The sequence below is a fragment of the Lepisosteus oculatus genome, chromosome 14 (assembly GCF_040954835.1).
Source record: "Lepisosteus oculatus isolate fLepOcu1 chromosome 14, fLepOcu1.hap2, whole genome shotgun sequence".
Taxonomy (NCBI): domain Eukaryota; kingdom Metazoa; phylum Chordata; class Actinopteri; order Semionotiformes; family Lepisosteidae; genus Lepisosteus; species Lepisosteus oculatus.
Genome location: NC_090709.1, coordinates 53,639,251 through 53,652,614, shown reverse-complemented (window position 1 = coordinate 53,652,614; position 13,364 = coordinate 53,639,251). Strand labels below are relative to the sequence as shown.

The 13,364-nt window shown below is 49.0% G+C and overlaps 2 non-coding genes across 2 annotated transcripts; both read right to left on the bottom strand.

Annotated features, from left to right (window-relative positions):
* Positions 1-5,720: 5,720 nt before the first annotated feature.
* On the bottom strand, positions 5,721-5,792 carry trnap-agg (transfer RNA proline (anticodon AGG)). The gene has a single exon. It is a non-coding gene; the product is annotated as a tRNA-Pro (tRNA).
* A 2,117-nt stretch (positions 5,793-7,909) lies between these two features.
* Positions 7,910-7,981, bottom strand: trnap-agg (transfer RNA proline (anticodon AGG)). The gene has a single exon. It is a non-coding gene; the product is annotated as a tRNA-Pro (tRNA).
* Between the last annotated feature and the right edge of the window lie 5,383 nt (positions 7,982-13,364).

The following is a 13,364-nucleotide window of genomic DNA, read 5'->3' as shown; positions in this document are numbered from 1 at the left end:
TTTCACTCTTATGGCCATATGCGTGATGGCAACTTTCGCCTCTTTAAACGCCAACGGGCTGAGGGACTGAGCAAAGCTGGGGGCAGTGTTAGCTCTGCTGGGGCGGACGGATGTTGTCTGCCTCCAGGAGACCTTTTGGGACGAGGAGTGTGTCCGGAAGGTGCGAGCACAGTGGGACGGGGAGCTGTTTTACAGCAACACCTCCAGCCTGTGCAGGAGGGGGGTGGCTGTGCTGGTGAGGAGGGGAGTGTACGAGAGCGTAAGGCTCCTGCACCGCGACACGTAGGGCCAGCTCCTGCAGGTCGGTCTTGGGTTTCCTGGACAGTCCGTGCTGCTGAGCAACATCTACGCCCCCAATGGGGAAGCTGAGCGGCTCGCCTTCTTCAAGCAGCTGGAGGCGAGCTGCTTTCAGCAGCCAGGGCTGGTCGTCGGAGATTTTAACTGTGCACTGAGTGCGCTCGATGTCGCGGTTGGGATGACCTTTAAGAGCAGTGCTGCTCGCAGCTTCCTGGAGCGCAGTGCGGAAGCTCACTGGTTCGTGGATGCGTGGCGTCAGGCTTAGTGTGCGCGGAGGGACTTTTCTCGGCGGCAGGTCGTCGAAGGTGTCTTGAGACAGAGCCGGATCGACCTGTTGCAGGGGCACATGAGTCTCTTCCCGTGCCTGAGCCAGATGCGCTATGTGTTCATGACCCTGAGCGACCATGCTGTGCTTCACTTTTCTCTAGCAGGGGCACAGGAGGACCGGTGCCCCGGCCTCTGGTGCTTTAATAAGGCGCTCCTGGGGAGGCTTCATTCTGTCAGGGCATAGAAGACCTTATCCGGCAGCAGCTGCAGTGTCCCCTGTATAGGTCAGAAAAGCTGGTCTGGTGGGATAATCTCAAGTAGGCCATCAAAGAGTTCAGTATCTAGTATGGCCTGTCCCGGGGGCGGGAGAAGGCCAGGCGGGAGAGACAGCTTCGGGCTCGGATCACCTCAGAGCTCGGGCTCCTGGCAGATCACGGCGGGGGCTGCGAGCTCTTGCTGGAGCTGAGGGGTGAGCTGCAAGCCCTGGAGGAGGAGAAGTGGAGAGGAGCCAGGGTGCGAAGCAGAGCCCAGTATCTTGCCAAGGGCGAGAAGAGCATGAGGTTCTTTTTCGGCCTGGAGCAGGAGAGGCAGCGCAGCTCCTTCATCGAGGAGCTGGTGGGAGAGGACGGTGTGCGGCTCTCTGCCCCCGAGGCCGTTAGGAATGAGGTGTTTTCTTTTTATAGCGCCTTGTTCTGGCCGAAGTGGTGGATGAGCAGCAGACCCGGGCCATGCTGGCTTGGGTGAGTACCCGCCTGTCACAGAGCGATCGTGAGCTCTGTGACAGTGCGTGAGCTTGGAGGAAGTGCTTGAAGCACTTCGGGGCTCGTCTCCTAACAAGAGCCCTGGGTGGGACGGGCTCTCCTTCAAGCTCTACAGACACTTTCAGCAGTCCCTGGGGCCCCTCCTTCTGGAGGTGTTCCAGGAGATTGCCAGGACCGGCGCTCTGACCCCATCTATGAGAAGGGGGGTGATCTCTCTTGTCTACAAAAAGCAGGGGGATCCCTCCCTTTTGAAAAACTTTCGCCCGATCAGTCTGTTGAACACAGACTATAAGATACTAACTTGTGTTCTCTCCCTCAGGCTCGGGAAGGTTCTGCCCAGGATCCTGTCGCCTTCGCAGACCTACTGCGTCAAGTGGAGAGACATCGCGGACACGGTGTGCTCCATCAGAGATGTTGTGGACCTTATGCGGGAGCAGCCGAGGGGTGGATACGTCCTGAAACTGGACCAGGAGAAGGCCTTCGACAGGGTGGAGCATTCCTTCCTGTTTGAGGTCTTGAAGAGCTTTGGCTTCGGCGAGGCCTTCATCTCCTGGGTGAGGCTCGTGTACAAGGGGATCGTGAGCTGTGTCAAGGTGAATGGTTCCCTCACGAGCTTCTTTCCAGTGACCTTGCCTGGGGGCACCGCCACCTCGTTGATCTACCAATATGCTGACGACACCAGACTGACGTTGGCAGAGGTGGCGGAGATCTCGGCCATTTTAGAGGTGGTGCAGGCCTACTGCGCTGCCTCGGGCGCCAAGGTAAACTTGGAGAAGTCTGAGGTCATGCCGGTGGGGAGGGCAGACCTTGCCCCGCTCTTCGGTTACCCTTTCAGGGTTGAGACGGGTCACCTGAAGGTCCTTGGCATCTACATTAACGCTGATGAGCAGGCCACTGGGCTTCTCCTGTGGAAGGAGAAGCTCATTAAGATGAGGGCAAATTAAATCGGTGGAGACACAGGTCCCTGACCCTAAAGGGAAGGGTCCTGCTCGTTAACACACTGTGCCTGTCCCTCTTGTGGTACCCACTGTCTGTGATGCCTCTTCCTGAACGGGTAGAGAATGAGATTAGGCAACTGGTGGTGGGATTCGTGTGGGAGGGGAAGCCTCCGCGGGTCACTCATGACACCCTCATTGGGAAAATCTCCAGGGGTGGGCTGAAGCTGTGTGATGTAGGCCTGAAGCTGAAAAGCTTTAGGCTGAAAGTAGTGAAGAAGTTCCTTGACCTGGATAATGTCAGCATTTGGAAGATTGGTATGGGAAGCTACCTCGAGACTTGCGGGGGCTTGGGGCAGGAGACTCTCCTGGTGAGGCTGACTCCGGGGTTGATAAAACATCTGCCCTCCTTTTACAGGGAGGTCCTGCTGGCGAGGGGGTAGTTCATGTCCCAGCATGTCTCCTACACGCTGGAGACCCGGGCCCAGATTCTGGAACAGCCTCTGTTCCTCGACCCCCTGCTGGTGTCTCGATGGAACAGGCAGCTCTACGAGGCTGGCTTATCCAAGGTCAAGGATCTTCTTTATGAAGTAAAGGATGGATTTCTGCCCACCCAGGCTATTGTCGACGCTGTGCGAGAGGTCGACGACGAGCTGCCTGTCAGTAAGATCCGTCAGGATTACGAGCAGCTCAAACTCGGTCTCCCGGACAGTTGGCTGGAGAAGCTCCATCTACAAGACGGGGCAGCAGGCCCGGCCTGGCCGGAGCTGAGGGTGAAGTGGGGGGACCGTGGGGTGGACCTCCTGGGGTTCACCACCAGCATGTTCTACAGGCTGATGGTGGCGAAACGCTTCAGAGTGCCGGTCTCAGAGGTGTTCTGGGGTAAGATCTTCCCCCAGCTCGAGCCAGGGCGTACTTGACGGATCTGCTGGATGGCCTGTTTCGCTCTGTTCGAGGAGCTGTTCTTGACGGGGTGCCCTGGAAAGAGCTTTTCCTCTTTGGGTACCGCGGGTCTGAGAGGGGGGTTAACGCCATTTTAGTGAACCTCTTCCTCAGCCTAACGAGGACAGCTGTCTGGGAGAGGAGGAACCTCATGATGTACAATGGCCTGAAGCCAGACCTTGTCAGGCTGTGCATTGCCAGGGTGAAGGACTGCTTCTCTCTCAGCCTGGCCTACTGCAGGGCTGAGAGGCGGATGGCCGACTTTCGCAGGATCTTCTTAAAAAATAACATCTTTGTGGACCTGCGGGAGGAAGGCCTGTACTTCCGGCTCTGAGATGGGGGTGTCTTTGAACAAAAGACACACACGGCTCCACCCTTTTCCACCCCTGAATAGCATTGGCGAGTTGAATAGCATTCAATTCACATCGAATAGCATTGGCCCCTGAATAGCCCCTGAATAGCATTGGCGTAGCTCAGCACTGGGCCACTGGGCACAATTTCCCACCGTTTCCAGAGTGTAGTGGTTATCACGTTAGCCTCACATGTGGAATGTCCCCAGTTCAAAACAGAGCAGCTTTTTTTGTTGCCACGCACACTGTTTGGGGATTCGCCTAGCGCTGTGATCGAACAGACCCACTCACCTCTTAGTGTGGCGGGATCTGCACAGTGCATGTCGCAGCGCTTTCTGCTTTCACTTCAATGTGCTTCCTGATGTCGAGTCGTGTGCTGTGCAGAGGCTCTGAAAGCGAGAGCAATGAAAAAGTGCACAGCGCTGTGAAAGAAAACACAGAGAAGTGAAAGGCAGTCCTTTCTCTAAGACCGGGGTAAAGTTAGCTTGAAGTTCAAAAACGATTTTGGCACACCTGTAGTGCTTTCGCGAAATCTTTAAACGCGTTACAAAAACACTTGCTTTGTGTATAAAATGCATTATGAATGCTTTCTCAGCCTTCACTTTGCCATTTTTATGACTTTTTTTTACCACGCTCAAATATTGTTTTGTCCATATCTTCACAATGGAAGCACAGAACGTCTTCAAACCAAATGCATTTTAAAGACCACAACTTGTGGAAATTTCGACATTCTCTACATCAAACTTTCAGTGAGCTAATTTCGTTTTTCATCGATGCGTAATTACGCACTAACTGGAACCCGGGGGACCGCTGTGTGCACATGTTCACAATGCGAGAAATACTGTTCAATACGGCTTCATGCGAAAAACCCGTATATGACCTTAGGAAGCAGAACAGTGCAGTCTCCAATTACCCAGACTGTAAGATGACAAGATGAGTTGATGGAAAGAGCACAAAAGTTCAGCTCGTACAATAGGCAACGAAGATCCCAGCGTCGTCATCGCACATGAAAGGACTGCCTTGCAGACCAAGGGCAGTGGGCGGTGCCCTGTAAGAGGGGCAGAGGCGGTTCTTTTTCTTTTTCCCGTTTACAACCACTTTTGTGCAATATATGCCAGGGACCTGTGCAATACATTTATATTTATATTTATATCTATGGTTACATCTATATCTATATTCATACGTGTGATACGATTTTCTGTGTACTGTTCTGTTCTAGTTTCCTCTTGTGTGTCCGGACTGTGAGTAACTCTTGTATTGTATTGTATGTATTGTACTATTAGTATATAATTCGTTACACTGTGGCTGTGTTGTGTGTGTTAAGCTGCTGTTGCACTGCAATTTCCCTCACGGGATCAATAAAGTATCTAAGTAAGTAAGCCATGATGCCGAGACGCATGAAGCGAGGGGGATTAGCTCAAATGGTAGAGCGCTCGCTTAGCATGCCCGGTGCTCTCGTTTAGCCTCTGCAACTTCTGACAGGTGCTCCTCCATTGCGGAGAGAATGTCCTTCAGTTGTCAAGCGTTGAAGGGCCACACCTCCTTCCCAACCTCAGTCTGCACTGAGTGCGTCTCCGGCATTTTCTCGTCCAATTTGTCAGCTTAGCAAGTGAAAAGTATATCCGAGTGAAAACAGTGCTGATAATACTCTCACGAATTGTTAGAAGACGTGCTTTTGATCATCGATTGCTTAACAATCACATTCGTTCGACTTGAGCCATCAAGCTCGTAGTTTTCCTTCAAATCTTGAAAGCTCTCAGTGAGAACATCATAGGCTGCAGGACGCCCCGTAACTTGATTACTTCAACAGAAAGAAGAGCAGACAGCTCGACAAATATGTGAGGCGCAGAGAGCGCAAGGCGAGCCGCACACGTTTCGGTGGCTGAGAGAGGGCAGTTTTTGCTTCTGCATTTCCCAAGTAAGGACGCATGACAACAAGCTCATCTACGACACAGTGGTGATGAGTTTTCAGTACGTGTTCTTTTGAACGAGCAATGAGGTTGCCGCCTTGGACAGCTGACTGCACGCTCTCATTGTGCCACGTGATGAGAATTCACCTGGCTCGTTCAGTCATTAGTCACATTCCATCGTTTGCCATAAGCAGACGCTGCGAAGTGATGTGGATATCAGTTCCCAGTCTTGTGGAAGAGGAGGAAAAGAGCACACGAGGGCTCGTCCGGGAGTTGAACCCGGGACCTCTCGCATCCTAAGCGAGAATCATACCACTAGACCAACGAGCCACAGCAGCACTTTCCATTTCAATCTGTCAGCGAGCTTGAGGATGGGGAGAGGCGCCATTCGCTCGTCCAGTCAGACCTTCATCAATAAGTCAAGAAAGCTGCAATTACACGACTGCCTTGCAGACGAAGGGCAGTGAACTGTGCCCGGTAAGAGGGGAACAAGCGGCACTAGGTGACGCCGAGGCATAAGTCCCAGCGGGGGGGGTTGGCTTGTATGGTACAGCGCTTGCTTTGCATGTGGGAGATAGCAGGATCAATTCCCGCATCCTCCAGGTGTGTGCTTAGAGCTTGATGTGCCGAAAGGTGTCCTTTAGCCTGTGGTCCCGCCTTACATGGAGAGCATTGTGCAGCTGTCAAGCGTTTCGCAGCCACGCCCCCTTTTCATCTTCTCTCTGGCTTAAGCGTCACTCCTCCCCTCTCTCTTGACATTTCATGTCAGCATGTCAGAAGTCCGAGTGACATTTTTAATGGCTGAGTGAGGGCACGATGCTGAAGCAGAGAGGCCACTTCAGCCACAGAGACTTGTGCTAGGTGAGATCTGAAAGACGGACTCGCAACAGAAACAGACCAAAAATGTATCGGTGAGATCAAAAGGCAAATGCAACATTCAGCAGAGGGCGTCTAAAGATTAGGGAACGGGCGACTGACATCCATGTGAGGCAAACTTTCTGGTGTGTGTACTGCAGCTGGGCTTGTTGGCGTAATTGGTAGTGCGTCAGTCTCGTCATCTGAAGGGCCTGAGTTTGATCCTCACACGGGGCAGGGCTGCTTCCTCTCTTGCTCTTTTCAAACACTTGCGGCAACTGTTCGCTCATAACCACGTCTGGAATGCGTGACCTTTACACGGGCGAGAAGCAACGCCGCATCCCTTTTCTAAAGAACATTCACATTCAGAAATAAGTCAAGAAATTTGCCATTACTTTCGCTCGCACTGCTGTCAGCCTGCCCATGTTGCCAAAGAAAGATTCACTCGGCGTCAACATGACAGAACAGCGATCACTTGAAAGCAATGTTCCACACTCCGTAAGCAAGAACTTCAGTGTTTGCAGTCACCCGATATGCCAATAGTCAAAGGAGCGCAAAACACGAAGCGTCAAAAGACAAGATGAGTTGATGGAAAGAGCGTTGAATTGATGAGCACAAAAGTTCAGCTCGTACAATAGGCAACGAAGGTCTCAGCGTCGTCATCGCACTTGAAAGGACTGCCTTGCAGACCAAGGGCAGTGGGCGGTGCCCGGTAAGAGGGGCAGAGGCGGTAAGACATGATGCCGAGACGCATGAAGCAAGGGGGATTAGCTCAAATGGTAGAGCGCTCGCTTAGCATGCAAGAGGTAGCGGGATCGATGCCCGCATCCTCCAGGTCTGAGTTTGGATCTCCGGAAGCCCGGTGCTCTTGTTTAGCTTCTGCGACTTCTGACAGGTGCTCCTCCATTGCGGAGAGAATGTCCTTCAGTTGTCAAGCGTTGAAGGGCCACACCTCCTTCCCAACCTCAGTCTGCACTGAGTGCGTCTCCGGCATTTTCTCGTCCAATTTGTCAGCTTAGCAAGTGAAAAGTATATCCGAGTGAAAACAGTGCTGATAATACTCTCACGAATTGTTAGAAGACGTGCTTTTGATCATCGATTGCTTAACAATCACATTCGTTCGACTTGAGCCATCAAGCTCGTAGTTTTCCTTCAAATCTTGAAAGCTCTCAGTGAGAACATCATAGGCTGCAGGACGCCCCGTAACTTGATTACTTCAACAGAAAGAAGAGCAGACAGCTCGACAAATATGTGAGGCGCAGAGAGCGCAAGGCGAGCCGCACACGTTTCGGTGGCTGAGAGAGGGCAGTTTTTGCTTCTGCATTTCCCAAGTAAGGACGCATGACAACAAGCGATCGCGGTGCTCATCTACGACACAGTGGTGATGAGTTTTCAGTACGTGTTCTTTTGAACGAGCAATGAGGTTGCCGCCTTGGACAGCTGACTGCACGCTCTCATTGTGCCACGTGATGAGAATTCACCTGGCTCGTTCAGTCATTAGTCACATTCCATCGTTTGCCATAAGCAGACGCTGCGAAGTGATGTGGATATCAGTTCCCAGTCTTGTGGAAGAGGAGGAAAAGAGCACACGAGGGCTCGTCCGGGAGTTAAACCCGGGACCTCTCGCACCCTAAGCGAGAATCATACCACTAGACCAACGAGCCACAGCAGCACTTTCCATTTCAATCTGTCAGCGAGCTTGAGGATGGGGAGAGGCGCCATTCGCTCGTCCAGTCAGACCTTCATCAATAAGTCAAGAAAGCTGCAATTACACGACTGCCTTGCAGACGAAGGGCAGTGAACTGTGCCCGGTAAGAGGGGAACAAGCGGCACTAGGTGACGCCGAGGCATAAGTCCCAGCAAGGGGGGTTGGCTTGTATGGTACAGCGCTTGCTTTGCATGTGGGAGATAGCAGGATCAATTCCCGCATCCTCCAGGTGTGTGCTTAGAGCTTGATGTGCCGAAAGGTGTCTTTTAGCCTGTGGTCCCGCCTTACATGGAGAGCATCGTGCAGCTGTCAAGCGTTTCGCAGCCACGCCCCCTTTTCATCTTCTCTCTGGCTTAAGCGTCACTCCTCCCCTCTCTCTTGACATTTCATGTCAGCATGTCAGAAGTCCGAGTGACATTTTTAATGGCTGAGTGAGGGCACGATGCTGAAGCAGAGAGGCCACTTCAGCCACAGAGACTTGTGCTAGGTGAGATCTGAAAGACGGACTCGCAACAGAAACAGACCAAAAATGTATCGGTGAGATCAAAAGGCAAATGCAACATTCAGCAGAGGGCGTCTAAAGATTAGGGAACGGGCGACTGAAATCCATGTGAGGCAAACTTTCCGGTGTGTGTACTGCAGCTGGGCTTGTTGGCGTAATTGGTAGTGCGTCAGTCTCGTCATCTGAAGGGCCTGAGTTTGATCCTCACACGGGGCAGGGCTGCTTCCTCTCTTGCTCTTTTCAAACACTTGCGGCAACTGTTCGCTCATAACCACGTCTGGAATGCGTGACCTTTACACGGGCGAGAAGCAACGCCGCATCCCTTTTCTAAAGAACATTCACATTCAGAAATAAGTCAAGAAATTTGCCATTACTTTCGCTCGCACTGCTGTCAGCCTGCCAATGTTGCCAAAGAAAGATTCATCGGCGTCAACATGACAGAACAGCGATCACTTGAAAACAATGTTCCACACTCCGTAAGCACCCGATATGCCGATAGTCAAAGGAGCGCAAAACACGAAGCGTCAAAAGACAAGATGAGTTGATGGAAAGAGCATTGAATTGATGAGCACAAAAGTTCAGCTCGTACAATAGGCAACGAAGGTCCCGGCGTTGTCATCGCATTTGAAAGGACTGCCTTGCAGACTAAGGGCAGTTGGAGGTTGCTGTTTTGAGACGGAGGCATTGGGATGGTGGGCCGAGATCTATTCTTCTTAAGGAATTCTTCATCGTGAAAGATCGGTCCACAGGTCATCCAAAGAACTCAGGGAATCATGTGCTACTGAATGGAGTGAAGTGCTGAAACACATGACATGCCCCCTTGATCTCACATGCTGCAACATGCACAGCTACCGTCCACACCAGGCAGTGGGGCTTCAGCAGAATTTGCTACGCCACCTGCAATTACATATCCAGCTGCACACATATACATGGCCCTTCTTTCGTTTTCAGGATCTCAAAAAAAAGCTTAGCTTGGTTTTCCTGCCACCTGATTGACCTCATCTCCCTCAGAATGTGCCCCGCCACATTCATTGCTGAAGCAGGACGGAGGCCAACGGACATGTCAGAACAGTGAGGTTCAACGATCTCTCCAAAATATTGTGGTTGTAGTGGAAGAGATATGTTTTAAATTGTACCTTGGTATTTCAAACTCTCTCTAGAATGTTATCCATTTCTATTTTATTTTGACAGGAACTGTTAAAAGGCTAATGACACTAGATGAAAAGAGAAGAAAGAAAACACAACGTTTCAGCCGTGGAGCCTTCTTCAGGTATGAGGGCTCCACGGCTGAAATGTTGTGTTTTTTTTCTTTTCTTTTAAGCATGGAATAGACCTATTACTTGTTCCTTTGCAGCCTACACATGGTGACGCAGCTCCCCACCTCTAGTATCATTGAACTGCTAATGATACTAGATGCCTGGTAGTTTGTGGTACTTGGTTATTGTCTTATATTTGCTCAAACTGCATATGTGTGATTGCATATTTTTGTGTATTTTCATATGTCAATATTTAATTCACTGACATTCCTGTATGCTTGGAAGGAATGCAGATTGGATTTGACACAGGACGCCTGCTCATATATGTTGATCTTTGTTGGGCTGGAAAAACAATGATAAAAAGTGAATGAAAAAAGATCTCTCCAACATTTCCCTTCTCTTGGCCATGGTTACACTGCCCTTTCTTTCCATCTTTTGTCCTTCTACAAAGATTCCAGGGCTCTTTATCCATCATAATATCAGAAGCCAAAAATAACCATCTAATGTGTAAACAGCATTTGTAATGTTGGTAGCTGGAAGAGGTTAAGTATATTTGCAAGACCTAGTTGATTACACCACAGACTTACTTTGTTGCTGTCCGTTTTTTTTTTCTATTTTAAAGACTGTGCTGGACTGTAGCACTATCATAGAAGATTTTTTTCAGGACACATCACAGTTCCATAGTAGAATTTATCAATAGTAGAATTCCATAGGACATTATTTATCAACATCTAACATTACCCAGTGTGAGACTCTGCCAGTAAACCTCAGAGCATTGAGTTCTCCACTGGTGAAGATGGCTTTCTGAAGTCATGAAATCCACTGCTGGGATGCCTGAGAGACAGTGATTGAATCCTGGCTGGAATTAGGCTCTCTGTTAGTGTTGATCTATGGGAATTATGTGGTAAAAAGGGAAAACTCCTTTACTTTAGTCACTTTGAAAGTTCAAATGTACAGATCTTCAGAAACCCCAGTCTGAAGGATGAAGCAGGTTCTGCTCAAGGAGTTGCCTACGTTTTGCTCCATTCACTCCAAGCAGATAGTCCAACATTTGCCTTCTCTTGGCCATGATTACACTGCTCTTTCTTTCCGTCTTTTGTCCTTCTACAAAGATTCCAGGACTCTTAATCCACCATAATATCAGAAGCCAAAATTAACCTTCTAACATGTACAAATCATTTGCAATGAAAGGAGGTGGAAGGGTTTAAGAATGTTTGTAAGACCTGGTTGATTACCACACATAGACATACTTTGTTGTCAGTTTTTTTTCTCTTTGAAAGGCTATAGGAGGGGTGTGATGGACTGTACCACTATCATAGAAGATGTTTTTCTTCTAAGGGCAGTTCTGTAGTGGCAAGGCGTATTTAAAATACAGGAATTAAGTTTGCTGCTCCCTTGCTAGTCCCTCTCTCCCTCATCTCAGTGCAGCTGGATACAGAGAGGCCATTCCATCTGGTTCACATTTAAGGTGTTTTTCTAGCTGATAGAGTTTCCTGATAAGGAACACCTCCCAAGGCTGAGATTCACCAGCCACCCTAATAAGTGGTCATCTCTGGCGCCTTACTGTCTGGGAGATTCCATGGGAGAGTCTCATCCCAAGGTTTACAAGGTCAGAGGTCATTGATACTCATCCTCTACCTCAATCAGCCAATCAGGAACTGGAAGGGCAGGGTAACCCCACGTGTGTCTCGAATGCCCGCGGAACTTTAAGCCACTGTACTGCCGTAGTTCCTCCAGATAAAACAGGCAGCACAATGCCCAGAAGGTGTCCCTCCAGGATGTTCTCAGACTCAGCTCGGACAATCACGTGACGGCCAGTGCGTCCGAGTGCCAGGACTTAACTTTGTTCTAAGAGTCGAGAACTGAGGTTGCCCGTGCATAACAAAAAGATCTGCCCAAGGTTAGCCCAGCTGACAGCCTCGTGAACCACCGGTACTCCACCGCCAAAGCTCGCCTGATCAACGAGTGAACTACGGTTGGAACTGTCGACAGCTGAATCTCAGGATTCAGGACTAGCGCTACATCGGGAACGAACTGGTCTTCTTCCCATCTAAAGAGTGTGACTTGCTTGGACCTGCAGTCACTTTCCATGTGCACAAGCTCTGCTAGTTTCAGCCAACACTAACTAGCCAGTCTTCAAAGAGCATTAGCAGCGCATCGCAGCAGGAATCTCTCCCTCCTCTCCTTCTCGCCAGCCGCACCGGCCACTGCCTGGCATCAAGCCAGAGAGCGCCGATTGCACACAGCAACAGCCTGCCACTGCTTCTTTGTGTCCGCGGGAGATCTGAATCCACACAGATCGGATGAGTATTCAACATTCTGCATTACAGCTTGAGAATTCCATTGTTACCTCAACCACAATTGATATCAATCTAATACCTATGAGTGATGTACTTGCTTTTGAGTATCTAGTGTAGAAGTTGTAATCCCAGCTCATTTACGAAACAGTCTAAATGAATGGTATACTGAATGTATGTCCCTCTTGGTTTGGAACTCTTAGTGATTTAATATATACCTTTTGTATTCTGCTAACCCACACTCTTAAGATCTGTTATGTTTATATGCACATTTTATGTATTAATAAGTGTATTAGTATCAGTGTGTGTGCGTTAATGAGTTAACCCGCAAGGTCGGTTTTCTAATAGCCATCAAAGAATCATTTTGTGACTTACTGCTACAATTAATAATTGTCCCAGTAAATACACAAAACCCCTACACATGCATGGAAACCAATATTTACCTGCTAATCCAGAATGCAGCAGAGAACAGTTGGACAGAAGGTTAGTATCTGTCGATACTGCATCACAGAAGTCAGTCTCTTCCCCCTCATTATGCAGACTGACTTGTTCACGATGAACTGTCCTCCAGTGACAGTCAGCTGCAATCACTGAGTCAGACATGGTGTTGATACACTGATGGCACTTTGGCTGATTTGGTTAATATGCTTTCCTCAGGAGATGCTGAGTTCAAATCCCAACAGTGCTTTTCTTCCTGTCTTGTCTTACAAAATGTATCACTATGGATGATTATGTATAGCTTGATTTTGTTTAATGCAAGTTTTCATTTTCTTTCTAGAACAACTTGCTTTTCATGAAATTCATACAGCTTGCGAAAGATGAAATACAAATCTTGCCTTGTATATTGCAGGCTGGTAAGAAAGAAGCATTATTTTCTTTTTTTTAATCAGAAGCTTGCAAATGGAGAAAAGGGACACACGTGAGTCTCTGTTAATTGAAAGGTTAGTGGTTTGAGCCTACCCAGAAATGCACTTCTCATTATTGCAATGTAAATCTCATCTCTACTTATTCGGATTTCTTAGCAAAACCTTAACCCACTTGATATTTGCAGGAAATGTGAATGTTTTTGTTAAACAATTAAGTACATAAGTCAATATCACTGGGAATTGCCAATAATGACCAACATTCAAGGACATCATATTCAGCCAAGGACTTTGATCTTCGAACGGCTGGCAGAAGAATTCATTTATGCTCTCGATGCATCCTTAGTTAGAATATTTAAAATTACGACACAGATTTGTTGGAGAACTTGACAAGCAAAAAAGACAGTTGGACAGCATGATG